This window comes from Strongylocentrotus purpuratus, unplaced genomic scaffold, assembly GCF_000002235.5.
Source record: "Strongylocentrotus purpuratus isolate Spur 01 unplaced genomic scaffold, Spur_5.0 spur5_scaffold_7, whole genome shotgun sequence".
Lineage (NCBI taxonomy): Eukaryota > Metazoa > Echinodermata > Echinoidea > Camarodonta > Strongylocentrotidae > Strongylocentrotus > Strongylocentrotus purpuratus.
The window spans coordinates 32,916,689-32,930,054 of record NW_022145613.1 but is presented as its reverse complement, the minus strand read 5'-3'; the positions used below and the strand labels follow the sequence as shown (position 1 = coordinate 32,930,054).

The 13,366-nt window shown below is 36.2% G+C and overlaps 1 long non-coding RNA gene across 1 annotated transcript; it reads left to right on the top strand.

Moving 5' to 3' along the window:
- Positions 1 to 3,023: 3,023 nt before the first annotated feature.
- On the top strand, positions 3,024 to 7,974 carry LOC115919945. Its single transcript, XR_004062074.1, has 2 exons — positions 3,024 to 3,285; positions 7,263 to 7,974. It is a non-coding gene; the product is annotated as an uncharacterized LOC115919945 (long non-coding RNA).
- The last annotated feature ends 5,392 nt before the right edge of the window (positions 7,975 to 13,366 follow it).

Here is a 13,366-nt window from a genome sequence, read left to right as displayed (position 1 = left end):
TCTTTCTCTATTAATTTAATGAAAGGTCAAAGCTTCCACGCTTCGCGCGAGAGGGGGTGAAACTGCGTTCAAACAAGGATTAAGAGTCGAAAATGTTACAACCAATCGTCTTCTTCCTCTAATAATTTAATGAACCGTCAAAGCTTACGCACTACGCGCGGGCAGGGGAAAACTGAATTCAGACAAGGATTAAGAGTCAAGAATGGTACAAAGAATCGTCTCCTTTCCCTTATAATTTAATGAAACGTCAAAGCTTCCGCGCTTCACGCGGGAGGGGGGACGAGAACTCAATTCAGACAAGGATTAAGAGTCGAGGACGGTACAACGAATCGTCTTCTTTCTCTAATAATTTAATGAAACGGCAAAGCTTCCGCGCTTCGCGCGGGAGGGGGGGGGGGGGGCTGATTTCAGTCAAGTAATAAGAGTCGAGAATGGTACAACAAATCTTCTTTCTCTAATAATTAATGAAAGGGCAAAGCTTCCGCGCTTCACGCGGGCGGGATGAAACTGAATTCAGACAACGATTAAGAGTCGAGAATGGTACAACAAATCGTCTTCTTTCTCTAATAATTTAATGAAAGGTCAAAGCTTCCACGCTTCGCGCGAGAGGGGGTAGAACTGCGTTCAAACAAGGATTAAGAGTCGAGAATGTTACAACGAATCGTCTTCTTTCTCTAATAATTTAATGAAACGTCAAAGCTTCCGCGCTTCGCGCGGGAGGGGAAAAACTGAATTCAGACAAGGATTAAGAGTCGAGAACGGTACAACGACCGTCTTCTTTCTCTAATAATTATTGAAAGGTCAAAGCTTCCGCGCTTCGCGCGTAATGGGGGGGGGGGGGGGGGGCAGCGAGCTGCCCGAATATGAGTTTTTGATACCTTTTCTCGTTTATTTCGGTGATAAATAACACTTTCACAAAATACATACTATGCTCAAATTGTTGCTCGCTCACTAGCCGAATTGTGAAACCAGAAAATTACTTTTTTCGGGCAAGAGGCTATAGCCCCCCCCCCCCCTGATGAAAATGTCAAAAATTGTACCGGTATGGTGCTTCTAATATGACCTTGACAAAAAACGGTATGCGCAATTTTCAAATTTCCGGCCCCCCCCCCCCCCCCCCCCCCTATTGGAAAATCCTGGATCCGCGCCTGCAAATAGCATCATGGAAAAGGTTGCATTTGATAATAACTCCCCACATTTGTGCTTGTTTGCTTTGGTGGACCTTAAAGAAGGTGTGGAACTAACATACGACTATGGAGTAAAGAATTTACCTTGGCGGCAGGTAAATGGAACATGTTCTTGTTTGCTTATATTCTAATGTATGCACTTGGTAAAAGGTGAATCTTAATGGGAAGCTTGCTTATGAAGTAACCTAATGCTATTAGAACTTTGACATTCAAGATAATTATAATGTGATAAAAGAAAGAAGTGTACCTCAATTTTTGTAAATGACTAAATTTTGCTATATAATTAGACCTCACATTGAAAGACAGATTCACATTTCAGAATAAACCCTCAGAAAAAACAAAAACCTTCAGGAAAATTTTCTGTTAATGATGATTTATTAATTGTTTTCAAATTAAAAAGTAATTTGAAGTGCCTTGTTAGCTAAGAAAATAAAAGAAGGACAAAAAAATGTTTGCCAAACATGGTTCTGATACCTTTTATCCTCAAATTGGCCCCCCCCCCCCTCAAAAAAAAATGATGGGAATGGTGAGCGTAATAATCATCTTTACTATGGAGTCGTTACTATGTTTATGATACATACATGTATAATACCATACCTGTAGATGCCTTATTTGCACTTCCGTATTCGGCCAGAACAGAAAAGAAAAGGAATAAAAATGGGGACAAGGTGAAATATAAAAAGGGAATAGAAAAGAAAAGGAAAGTTTTAAAAATGCAAGAAAATAAATGGAAAGAAAAGGGGTAAACAAAAAAGATGGCAATGATGAAATGTTTCATGTCTTTCTCTCATGTATTGTAGCCCAGTCTGGAAAAGGAAAAGAACATACCATCTTCGGTAAGTATAGAGATCCTCAATTAGTGTGTTGAACTTGCTTAGTATTAAAACATGCATGTCCTCTCTTGAATATGTAAACAATTTCTATGTCAAATATGCAGTGTACATGTATTGTTCTCAAACACTTATGGAAACAAGTTCATTGTTGCATTGCAGTGTAATACAGATTTAACAGTTAGCACCCATATATCTCACAGAATTGCTCATTGAATATAAACCGGAGAGATCATTGCGTTCTCGTAAAAGATCAATGTTCACTGTACCTAAAACTGCAACAAAATCATATGGTGAGAGATAATTTTCACATGAAGCATCTATTTTATGGAATAGCCTACCAAACTACTTCACAAATATCACACCATATGACAAATTCAGGAGTAACCTAAAAACTTATCTCTTTGAAACCCAATAACCTTAGTGATAATCCCAGCTCTTCTGATTTCTTTCACACTTCTATTTCTGTTTAAGCGCATAGGGACTTTCTCATGATTGTGTTATGCGCTATATAAAAATATTTCATTATTATTATTATTTTATTATGCAAACAAGTGTTACTTTATAATACCTGTAGATGCCTTATTTGCCTTCGCGTATTCGGGCAGAACAGAAAAGAAAAGGAACAAAAATGGGGACAAGGTGAAATATAAAAAGGGGGAAAAAAAGAAAAGGAAAGTTTTAAAAATACAAGAAAATAAATGGAAAGAAAAGGGGTAAACAAAAAAAGATTGCAATGATGAAATGTTTCATGTCTTTCTCTCATGTATTGTAGCCCAGTCTGGAAAAGGAAAAGAACATACCATCTTCGGTAAGTATAGAGATCCTCAATTAGTGTGTTGAAATTGCTTAGTATTAAAACATGCATGTCCTCTCTTGAATATGTAAACAATTTCTATGTCAAATATGCAGTGTACATGTATTGTTCTCAAACACTTATGGAAACAAGTTCATTGTTGCATTGCAGTGTAATCTAACAGATTTATGCAAACAAGTGTTACTATCGAATTGTTACAATGTTCATGATACCTGTAGATGCCTTATTTCCACTTGCGTATTCGGGTAGAATAGAAAAGAAAAGGAACTAAAATGGGGACAAGTTGAAATATAAAAAAGGAAAAGAAAAGAAAAGGAAAGTTTAAAAATACAAGAAAATAAATGGAAAGAAAAGGGGTAAACAAAAAAAGATTGCAATGATCAAATGTTTCATGTCTTTCTCTCATGTATTGTAGCCCAGTCTGGAAAAGGAAAAGAACATACCATCTTCGGTAAGTATAGAGATCCTCAATTAGTGTGTTGAAATTGCTTAGTAGTAAAACATGCACGTCCTCTCTTGAATATGTAAACAATTTCTTTGTCAAATATGCAGTGTACATGTATTGTTCTCAAACACTTATGGAAACAAGTTCATTGTTGCATTGCAGTGTAATACAGATTTAACAGTTAGCACCCATATATCTCACAGAATTGCTCATTGAATATAAACCGGAGAGATCATTACGTTCTCGTAAAAGATCAATGTTCACTGTACCTAAAACTGCAACAAAATCATATGGTGAGAGATAATTTTCACATGAAGCATCTATTTCATGGAATAGCCTACCAAACTACTTCACAAATATCACACCATATGACAAATTCAGGAGTAACCTGTAGTGACTTGACCTTTGGAGAACTTTGCATTTGTAAATATTATTGTCTTGTCTTTATTGTGTGGCTTGAAGTCTAGCCTTTTATTCCATTGTCACTCATTTCTTTAGTGACACCTGTTGCATTACTAGAGTGCCACACATAGTTATTCTGGCAAGCACATTCCATACCCTATAGGTTGGGATGTGCAACCACCTAATGTACTGGTATAGCTTATACTGTACAAGGACATTACACTTGCTTGTTTTATTTGCCACACCTATTTTCATCACTTCTCCTGAGCTGTTCATATAGAGCACAAGTATTCTAGAGAGTCGATCTACAGCAAAGCTAATTCAGCTTCATCTTAATTCTTGTCCTATTTCTTCGCTTGTTTCTCTACTCGGTTCTGAGGCCTTATTACTTTATAGAGATTATAAGTTTCTTCTTCTTTACTTAATTCGCGAAGAAGCGCCATTACTTTGTACATGGTCTTACATATTCTTTCTACGGGTGCTGTGCAATATTTGAACTACTACTTGTGATATAATATATGTTCCAAGTATCTGTACTCAACAGGTGTTTCTACGAGACGAGGTAGGAAAGAAATCTATTTCTATTTCTTTTATTTAGGTGATTAAATTCCCTAAACTGGTGATCCCGACGTGATCCAGATTTTTTTTTTCTTCTGTTGATCTAATCTACCTTGTCATCATCATTATCATGCCTGATACTGATAGCAATGTATCACCTAGTGAGGTTTCTGAACCATCCCCTCAAGTCTCATTATGTTAGCTTAAAGCTTCCACCATTTTGGGCACATGATCCTGATATTTGGTTTGCTCAGGTTGAGGCTCAGTTTCAAACTAGAGGTGTCTCAGTTGAGTCTACAAAGTTCGCTTATGTTGTCGCCTCATTACAACCAGAGGTAGCTCTAGAGGTGCGCGATATTTTAATTGCCCCTCCCCAAACAGAGCCGTACAAGATACTAAAAGCAGCACTGGTTAAGCGAACTTCTGTCTCTGAGCAAAAGCGTCTGAACAAATTGCTGACGAGTGAAGAGTTAGGCGATAGGTCGCCCTCCCAACTCCTTAGGAGAATGCAACAATTATTAGGCTCTAATACTTTGGAAACTAGTATACTTAAGCAATTATTTTTGCAACGCCTGCCAACCAATGTACAGTTGATTCTCGCTTCCACAAGCGATGATGTCAGCTTGGTTGCGCTGGCGGCATTAGCCGACACAATCGTTGAAGTTGCTGGTCCGCCTACTATTTCTCATGTCTTACCTAAAGAGGTACCAGTGCAGACTTACGCTTGCGCTACTCCCAATGACTCTGGTGAAGTACATCGACTTTCTACCCAGGTAGCTCAACTGGCTGCTCAGGTGCAAGCCTTGACTTGTTCTATACAGGAGGACCGCAGAAGTCGCAGTCGACAGCGAGGCCCGAGGAATTCCGGCCCTCGCCAATCAGCTTCCCGTAGCCCGAGTCGGCATCAACAACATGCTGGGGCTGAATGTTGGTACCACTGGAAGCATGGCAAACGAGCCCAGAAGTGCATAAGTCCTTGTTCATACTCAGCAGGACAAAGCCGCCCTGGATATGTCCAGGGAAACGGGCCCGCCAAGGAATAGCGGCGACTAATTCACTTGGCACCATTCAACCCAGTCGCCTTTTCTTTGTTCATGATAAACAATCAGGCACGCGTTTTCTTGTTGATACTGGGGCCGAAGTTAGTATTTTCCCTCAATCCATGTTAGGAAAATCGGCAATGGTAAGTGCAACAAATATCCAACTTCAAGCTGTTAACAAGTCACCCATTAAGACTTTTGGCCAGAGATCTTTCACTCTTGATCTTGGGTTGCGGCGAGTTTTTCGTTGGATTTTTGTTGTCACGGACATACCTACACCTATCTTGGGAGCCGATTTCCTTGATAACTATGGACTATTGGTCGACATCAAACATCGACGGCTGATAGACACCACCACCACTCTTACAGTACAGGGAGTCGGTACATACACAGCCATCATTAGCCCGGTGTATGTCAAGCAAGATTCTTCGGAGCGTTTCCACTCCCTTATTCGTGAGTATCCTGACATCACCCGGCCAGTATACAAGCACTCAGAAGTCAAGCATACAACCACCCACCATATCCAAACTCGAGGCCCACCTGCTTCAGCTCGCCCTCGTCGGCTTGCTCCGGATCGGCAGCAGATTGCCAAGGCAGAGTTTGAACACATGCTTGAACTCGGCATTATCAGACAATCTGATAGCAACTGGTCAAGTCCCTTGCACATGGTTCCGAAGAAGACACCAGGGGACTGGCGACCTTGTGGAGATTATCGCATGCTTAATGCTCGTACTATTCCTGATAGATACCCTATTCCTCATTTGCAACATTTCTCTGCGTCACTTAGTGGCAAGACAATCTTTTCAAAGATTGATCTCATCAGGGCATATCATCAGATCCCAGTCGAGCCTAGCGATATCCACAAGACAGCCATAACCACCCTTTTGGATTATTCGAGTTTGTAAGGATGCCTTTTGGCCTCCGCAATGCAGCTCAGACATTCCAAAGATTGATGGATGATGTCACTCGCGGTCTTCCTTTCGTCTATGTTTATCTCGACGATATTCTGGTAGCTAGTACTACCAAAGACGAACACGAGACACATCTCCGTCTACTCTTTGACCGCCTGCAAGAGTATGGAATCATTCTCAACCCCGCTAAGTGTCAGTTCGGAGTACCTTTACTGACCTTTCTAGGGCATACAGTTGACTCAGAAGGAATACAGCCGCTTAGTGACAAGGTGAAGATCATCCGGGATTTTCCGATACCTACATCACTTACCAAACTACGAGAGTTCCTCGGGCTGATCAATTTCTACAGACGGTTCATTCCGCGGTGTGCAGAAGTACTCCAACCTCTCACAGATCTGCTGAAAAATAGGTCGAAGAAGAACCAACCAATCGCCCTAGGTGAACAAGAACTTTCTGCTTTCAATCAGGCTAAAGATCAGTTAGCTAACGCTGCAGTTTTAGTTCATCCTAGAATTGATGTTCCTCTATGCCTGTTGGTTGATGCATCTGATGTGGGAGTTGGAGGAACTATCCAACAGCTGGTAGATGGAATTTGACAACCATTGGCTTTCTTTTCTAAGAGACTACAGCCTGCCGAGACTAAGTACAGCACTTTCGGTCGGGAACCTAAAAACTTATCTCTTTGAAACCCAATAACCTTAGTGATAATCCCAGCTCTTCTGATTTCTTTCACACTTCTATTTCTGTTTAAGCGCATAGGGACTTTCTCATGATTGTGTTATGCGCTATATAAAGATATTTCATTATTATTATTTTTTTATTATGCAAACAAGTGTTACTATCGAATTGTTACAATGTTTATGATACCTGTAGATGCCTTATTTGCCTTCTCGTATTCGGGCAGAACAGAAAAGAAAAGAAACGAAAATGCCGACAAAGTGAAATATAAAAAGGGAAAAAGAAAGAAAAAGAAAGTTTTAAAAATACAAGAAAATAAATGGAAAGAAAAGGGGTAAACCAAAAAAAAATGACAATGATGAAATGTTTCATGTCTTTCTCTCATGTATTGTAGCCCAGTCTGGAAAAGGAAAAGAACATACCATCTTCGGTAAGTATAGAGATCCTCAATTAGTGTGTTGAAATTGCTTAGTATTAAAAAATGCATGTCCTCTCTTGAATATGTGAACAATTTCTATGTCAAATATGCAGTGTACATGTAATGTTCTCAAACACTTATGGAAACAAGTTCATTGTTGCATTGCAGTGTAATCTAACAGATTTATGCAAACAAGTGTTACTATCAAATTATTACAATGTTTATGATACCTGTAGATGCCTTATTTGCACTTGCGTATTCGGGCAGAATAGAAAAGAAAAGGAACTAAAATGGGGACAAGTTGAAATATAAAAAGGGAAAAGACCTCCAGAAAATGCTTAAAATTGACGTTTCTTTTTATTACTGAATGTCTGCACAATCGACCACAAGTGTGGACCAAATCTTTCAATATCACATTAACAAATGCAGAAACATGCTGCTAATTTAAGGATTTTTGACAATCTTAGTGATTATATTCATTTTGAAAATTCTGTGTGTAATGATCGATAAATGATCACAATGATCAGACTTTGTGTAGATTATCATTTAAGAAAAATGAAGAGGTGATTTCTGAGATTTTGTACATGTAAGAGAAAAGTTATTTATGCATTATGAATGACTAACTGCATGTATGTCAAGTTCCTGTTGTCAGTGTTGAGTTTTATTAAAAACAAATCTTTGAAAATGATCTACATGTGTACTTGAAGTGTTTAAATTTGCTTGTATCTGAATGATGTAAAGTGGAACCTTGTTGAGATAAACTCCTCATGATCGCTAAAAGAGATAAATACCTGTGCAAAATAAACAGATAAAGTTTATATGTCCTCATAAGTTTATACAAACAAAGACTGTGTTTCATTTGCAACACATGTTGTCCTCGTACATTTATGCAAACTTGAGCTGTGTTACCTATTCAATACAATGTCCTCATAAGTTTACGCAATCTTGATCTGTGTGAAATACCTGTGCAAAATAAACAGATAAAGTTTATATGTCCTCATAAGTTTATACAAACAAAGACTGTGTTTCATTTGCAACACATGTTGTCCTCGTACATTTATGCAAACTTGAGCTGTGTTACCTATTCAATACAATGTCCTCATAAGATTGCGCAAACTTGGTATGTGTGAAATACCTGTGCAATAAGTCCTCGTGTTTTGCTGCAAACTTGATTTGTGTGATGTCCTCATAAGTTTACAGAAACTTTATCTGTGTTGATATGTCCTCATAAGTTTATACAAACAAAGACTGTGTTACATTTGTAACGCATGTTGTCCTCGTACATTTATGTAAACTTGAGCTGTGTTACCTATTCAATACAATGTCCTCGTAAGTTTACGCAATCTTGATCTGTGTGAAATACCTGTGCAAAATAAACAGATAAAGTTTATATGTCCTCATAAGTTTATACAAACAAAGACTGTGTTTCATTTGCAACACATGTTGTCCTCGTACATTTATGCAAACTTGAGCTGTGTTACCTATTCAATACAATGTCCTCATAAGTTTACGCAATCTTGATCTGTGTGAAATACCTTTGCAAAATAAACAGATAAAGTTTATATGTCCTCATAAGTTTATACAAACAAAGACTGTGTTTCATTTGCAACACATGTTGTCCTCGTACATTTATGCAAACTTGAGCTGTGTTACCAATTCAATACAATGTCCTCGTAAGATTGCGCAAACTTGGTATGTGTGAAATACCTGTGCAATAAGTCCTCGTGTGTTGCTGCAAACTTGATTTGTGTGATGTCCTCATAAGTTTACAGAAACTTTATCTGTGTTGATATGTCCTCATAAGTTTATACAAACAAAGACTGTGTTACATTTGTAACGCATGTTGTCCTCGTACCTTTATGTAAACTTGAGCTGTGTTACCTATTCAATACAATGTCCTCGTAAGTTTACGCAATCTTGATAAGTGTGCGTGGTTGACCTCTGTCGAATGCTGAAATATGACATTTTAACATTAGAGAAAGCCACCTCAGACGTATACCAAAACAAGAATCATGTCCTCTGATGTATAGGTCTATGATAAATTTTTAAACTTAAAAAAACGCATTCAATTTTGTGAGCGTCCTTAAAAGCATTCTCTTTTTTAAGGAGTCTTTTCACCATTATGTCCATTAGAGCTAGATAACGCCTGTCCTCAAAAGAAGGTAGTTTACCATGGTCCTCGGACATAATAGGCGTGTATGTACGTGTGAGTGTGTGTGTGTGTGTGTGTGTGTGTGTGCGTGTGTGGTGGTGTGTAAGTGTGTATGTAGGGAGATATTTAGTAGGCCTAGGAAAGTTACTCTTGTTAACAGAAAATTCACATATCTATTACCGTTTTGAAAACAGAAGCCAACAAAATAAGTCCTTTTTGCCATTTTTGCGAATCTGCAGATATAAAAAAAGTTGTGAAAATAACTTAGTCTGCCTAATTAATATGCGCATATGTAATCAAATCAAAACCGAACATGGTACATCAGTGAAACCTATGTATATCAGACAGGTATGGAAATATATTTCATTTGAAAAAAAAACCCCAAAAAACATGAATATTCATCAAATATGCAAATTAGGTCATTTCAGCTAATTATATATTCACGCACCAATTATGCACATTAGGAAAGTCAAACTGTTCATTTTGGGGGCATTTTTTAAATCATATATTCATAGATCATATTTACACCAAATATTAACCTTAAATTCCAAATAATTTTGCAATGCCAATAAAATATGGCGATGGAAATTACTTTGATCACCGTCACAGCTATTTCCTCATATGTTTCACAAATTATTCAGAAAACCAATCATATGATAAGAATTTCTAGAATTTCAGCTACATCACAGTATATTTGCCTATTTAAAAGATGTCAAATGTGAGGATTTATGATGATTTTTCCGAGAAACCATTCAACAGGCCATAACATTTCACAGGGACTGAATTTTAGAGTAACAAAAACTTTGATGATCCCAGTACAATTGTGGCTACCTTGAGTGTAAATAACAAATTGATTCAATGAGTGAAACACATGAGGATATTGCATGTTTGTAGGGAAGTTGTATACATTGAGGTGCATTTTCACCAAGCAGAATAGCAGCGCGAGTCAATGGGCGATCAGCGGGCCATGTCACACATGGCTGAAAAGACAATATTCTAATTAACATATTTCCCACATGCCTATAACAAAGAAACTACACAGAATTGTAGATAAAGGTATGCTTAAAATATATGTGAAATAAAATTTTTAAAATATTGTTTAATTTTTTTTAAATTCATTTAAAAAATTGCTATTTCTACCAACTGACTGCTGTTGTGTGTGTGTGTTCGCGGGGTAGACTTTTTGCACAGACAGTGTGATCACCCTATAACAAGTAGGTGTTTTTATGTATTTATGTCATCACAATCTTATTCCTGATTCAATTTCCAAATTGTTTATATTAAATTGTAATATTCATAGTTATAATACTAGAAATGCTAAACAATTTAATTTGCAATTGACTCGTACAGTACTAAACCAAAAAAATAATTATTTTTGAAGGACCATTTCTTCGGAACACTCTTCCTCTTTATATTCATAATTTTGTTAGTGTAAATGTATTTAAACGTAGATATAAGAAATTTCATTTGGATAAATTGCAATAATCATTTGAATTCAAGACCTATTTTACTGGTTGTTTGTATGTATGTTTGTTGTCTTGATTTGTGTATTGTATAATGTTTAGTAACGAATCTATCTCATATCTTTTATTATAAAACAGGGTCAACCTTTATATAAGGATTATATTTTTGCTTTCAGGTTGCAACCTATTCAGTTTATGTTATGTCTTTGTCAAATATGTTCTTAATGTGTATTTTATGTTATATAGCTGGTTGTTATATGAAATGTTTTCTTGTTCTAAAATTGAATTGAATTGAATTGAATGTAAGTTAGCCTAATTGTCATTATATTCAGGAACTGAAAATGTAAACAAAATATATATATATTTGACGTTACTCTATTACCAAAAACTAAATGTTTATTTAAGCACCTAGATGTAAAAAATTCTAGAGTTCAATGATGGCCCATTTTCCAAAGGGGTATTTACAATTTACATCTAGTTTTAGACATAGAAGATCAACGAAGGTTCATTGTATGAAGAGACCAAGTACATATCAGAAAGATAAACAAGTTTTGAACACACTGTTGAAATACACTTGAGACATTGGTCAACATTTATGGTGGATATCACTTTTTGGTTTAATCACAACTACGAACTATTTTTGACGTTGTTTAAAAAAGGAACCGATATTACATTGGGTCTACATTTGTACCATTTTGGATATTATTTTCTTAGCGAATGACCAATTACGCAATGGAACTATATTGCGCAGGACTAATGGGTCCCAATCGTCTACAGAACATTTCTTTGCACAAGGCTTCTCGTTCTACCCCCACAAATAAATGTATGTGCATTGCCACTTCGTTTAAATACTCTCTGATTTCATATTTATAATACAGTATAAAGATAATCCTCGAACAGCTGCAGGTGGTTTTAATACGGACAATCATAAACAATTTGTTAAAACTTTATTACTATCATAAATGATAACAACAAAAATCAAACTAAGAGACAAAATGTAAAACTAAAGTAACAGTAAGACTCTAGTTTTAGGCGTTATATTAGTAAATGTAGTGGTAAAGCGTTACATAGATTTCCTTTGCCATAAGACATGCAGTATGTTAGCTAATCATTCAACTATTATGTTTAAATAAGTAGAAGGATACGATTATGCTTCAGTCATAATTGGTCACATATTTAAAACTTGCAACATTAAGCCGAGCAATTCGGAGCAAACAACAGGGAAGACGTCCTCTTCATGTTATTGCATTGTTTTAATAAGAGATATGCATCCACAATTAATCACTTTTAATTGTCATTTGAAATCAATAATTTTTTGACGGCAATATCGGACATGAAAGACAAAGTCTAGTTTCGTGTTCATGTGTAACATGTAGGTGGCAAGTCCACAATAACGTTGCAAAATTCATGTCATGAAGTGATCGAAGTACTTCTAAAAACTTCATTTCTATCGAAGCAGGATATTGCAAATATCTTTTTTGACATGATATGACAAAGAAACGACCTTGCATCAAAATAAAATTAGTGCAAAATCTAAGATTTATTTTAGGCATGCTCGGTATTAAAATAAGAATTCTCCCTTCCTATTATATAACACACGTAGGCAAAAGAAATTAAGACTTTTATCGACTTGACATCAAAGAGACAATGAATATGTCAAATAAAAAAATGCCAGAAAACGTGAATTACCGTCTTAGAACCATGTCAAATTAATCTTATTCATATTACTCATGACATTTTGGTCGTGTTTAATCACGTCCGATATTGTCGTCAAAAGTTTATTAATTTCAAATAGCAATTAAAGGTAATTGATTGTGGATGCATAATTAAAACAAATTCGTGAAAATTTGAAGTATTGAATAAATCGGACAAATGTTTAAAGGATGAATATTGATGAATCGCAAAAAGAGTAGTGATGTTTTTTAAATATTTATATAACGTCTAACATATATTCTTATATATACATATTAAATTATACTACAAGTTACCTTTTTCGATAAAAACTTTGATCGGCCAATTTCAAAAACAGATTTTGATTATGCTAAATAAATGTTTTTTTTCCGTTTATTTTGATCTTACCATTGTTTACATAAAAAATGCAAAAAGTATTTGATTCAGTGATCTTTGTTGTCTTCTTAGATTTGTTTGAAAGTGCCTTATTCTTTAAAACATTTAAAACTTTAAAAACATTAGCGTTTGTCGATTTGCTTACATAATTAAGGTACAGTTGACACTTAGAGCTCCAAATATCAATATAAATTTTAGTTCGGGTTTAGACGTAGCAAATGTTAGTACGTTTGTATGCAAACCATTCATTACATTTCAATGGACAGTGATAAAAACATGGATCTCAAATCGTGTATCATTTGTGATATAAAGTGGATGTATCCATAGGATGTGGTAAGGTCGCAGGGCTGCCTACACTTCCAGGTGCCACCAAAAGTCGTGAGAAACCGCAGTTAGTT